A 3173-nucleotide genomic window follows, 5' to 3' on the forward strand; every position below is an offset into this window, starting at 1 on the left:
TATTACGAAAGAATTTTTGCATGAAATTTGAAGGGAATAGGATAGAGTCGTATTACGATCGGAAGAGAAGAAATTAGAAGATGTAAACATTCGAACGATCGTGAGCAAATCGTTTAGCAAATTGGATAGCACAACGGAGATCGGTAGCCTAACGTAATTGCCTTAAGCACAGCTACCGATAAAAGATAATTAGCCTACCGATAAAAAATTGAAAGGAGTAACTTGACTTGTAAAAACATCGATAGGAAGAGAAAGTAACTAAAGAACAGCATCTCTAACAAGCTGATTGCTATGAATCTCGACAGATTTCAATTACAAATAAAAGAACCGTTTTGTGTAAGAAACTATTACGATCGAGCATAGTTATTTTTATTTTGATCATCGAGAAGCTGGCAGAAGCGCCGTACAAAGCGATAAAAATAGAAACGCAACGTTAACGAGGGAATTGTAAACGAAGACTCGTAAAAGTCGCACTTCTATTAACGCGAAAGGAACAAAGGATTTGACAGCGAAATAGGAACGAACTGCTCGAGTTTGCATTTTCGTGGAAAAGATCGAGAAGCAGCGGACGGTGAAGGAAGTGACCTGGTCAGAGGATTCTTCTTCAACGACGAACTTCCACAAATTGAACGTTTCCTGTGATTTTACTGGAGCACGAACGACCGTGTCCACGAACATGCAAGACCTCTTTGATGGCACGCAATGACACAAAACGCGTATTTATTTCTTCGTCGATTAGCGTGTCTACCTAGAAACGCGTCGTGCCGGAAGCCCATTGCAGAATCATCAACGTCTCTTCGATTCGAACATATCTCGGTCACAGAATCAATCTGTCATACATAATTGAACGAAACAAGCAGAGTATTGCCGCTTTTTCGATATTCCTTTGATTTCTTTCCTTTGACACGATTCCGAGATCATTTACCGACGATGATAATAGGAAAGACGATCTCTTCGGTTCGAATAGAACGTGACGAAGGATCGAGGATTTGTCAGACACGTGACACGTACGCTGGAAAATGATCAAAGAGGAAGGACATTGTTATTTCTACGATGTTTCTCTGCTTTCTTGCATCTGCAACGTTCTAAGGTCGTGATACTTTCCCAGGGAAATTATTAGAAAATCTGATCTTTTCAGATCGAGCAGAGGAGTTCGAAAGATCGACGATCTGTCGTAAACGATCCAACGACTCGTTACGAAGAGAAAACGAATGTCGCGATTCTAAGATCGCATCTCCAGGGAAATAACCCATAAATATAATCCGAAACAGAACACGATCGAAGGATCAACGATCCATCACACGCGATCGACTGGGAGGCGAAAGGAACGAGAAGAAAAACGCTACTACCTTCGTAACGTTTCCTTGATTTCTTGCATCCAACACGACTTGAAGATCGCTGCACGACAAAAATAATTAAACAAGATAATTCCACGCAACTTTCTTAGGCGTTAGCCTTGGAGCAGCGACGATCGGATCGATAAGACTAGATCGTATCATCGTGGATGGCGAGAGACTTGAAAAGACAGCCGCCGGAAGCAAAGAGGAAAAACGACGAATGATCGGAGAAGAGTAAAAACGACACCGGAGGTATCGGTCGAATCAGAGAAAGCAGCAAGAAACGATTCGAAGCGCAAAAAGGGATGAATCGTTTCGGGGCTTATGAGGCGTGAAACCAAGATCGCCCATCTCTTCAGCAAGTGGTTGGTTTACGGACGAGCGGATAGAAACAGTAAGAATATCATCGGAGTACAGAGGGAGGAGACTCGTACGTTATGAGGCGAGGATGATCGTCGAGCAAGTCGACAAGTTGGAAACGAAGCGAGTGTTATAGTTGGACAGGCGAAGAAGAAACAGCAACTGCAAGTTGAAGCTTTAATTATTATTATTCTCTTTGTCCCGAATTTGAATGGCAACGATGAGAAATTTAAGCAACATTCCGGAGAATTGAAGATTTCGTTCTTTGGAAAGGAGAGGCAGTAGTTCTTCCTGGAAAGAAGAAAACAGGAGAAGAGATAATTAGCTGCAGGGAAACTATAAGAATCTGTCACGGTATTCACATCTTCAAGAAGAAACTCTGATAGGTGAGTAACGAAAATTGGATATCATTTGTCTGTGAAAAATAATCAAACTCCGATGCTTCTCCGTATACTCAAAACTCTTTTTACTCGATAGAGCGATTGATTCGATACGATAAACGTTATTAGCCGTACGAGATCTTTGAACGGAAAATAAATCGGGATAGCAACTGAGATACGAAGTTTTAAACGTTTTTCAAGACGCGATAATATTCGGCGATAAATTTAATTAACAAAATGACGAAGATTCCTGATCGTGTGAGACAGCAATTTCGCAATGAAGCTACAGGGAAATATCAAACATTTTTAGAAACGTAGCGAATATTAGGTGAAAATTATTTGTCCTACATGACGAGGATTTAAAAATGTGTAATCGGGATAACGACAGAAGCGGGAAGAAACGTCGTGCGTTTTTCCAAACGTGTTCCCGTTTTACTGAATTCTAATCAAATCTGTTAGACACGACGAAAGGGGAGAGAAAACATCGGCATACCAGAGCACTCGTGATTTGCACGCGTTATCCGGCGCACAGCACGAATCAACCTCTGAAATACGCGTTCACGCCGGCTACTACAATCTACGACTAAAAGAGCAACGTCGATATCGTAGATTCTATAGCGTAGAATGTAGGTAGACAAGCCACCTAGTTTTATTGGATGCAAAACGATAAATTATCCAGTAGAAAGTCTGTGACGTGCAATAAGCCGTGTCTTATCTCTCGATAGAAAAGGAAAGCCAGTAATCTGCATACAAATCGAAACCCTAAACGAATCTGAAGGCATTGAATTTTCTTACCGGGTATAACGTTCACGTTTCAATTTGACTTTTCATTTGATTCGGTAATTCTCATCTGGCTGGCTGAGAATCATAGCGCTGTAGCTTTTATAAAATACCTTGTTATCGCGAATTATCCATCGTATGTATCGTCAGGATATTCGGAATCAAAATTAGTTTCATAGAATACAAATTTTATTCCATAACACGTGCAAATATAATGTACTTATCGAGTAGCTTCACTAGTTTTTTTTTTTTTTTGATTTCTTGAAAATCTTTTCGTTCATTCTCAATCAAATACGTAATAATCAAATACGTGGCA

The sequence above is a fragment of the Bombus terrestris genome, chromosome 9 (genome assembly GCF_910591885.1).
Source record: "Bombus terrestris chromosome 9, iyBomTerr1.2, whole genome shotgun sequence".
Classification (NCBI taxonomy): Eukaryota; Metazoa; Arthropoda; class Insecta; order Hymenoptera; family Apidae; genus Bombus; species Bombus terrestris.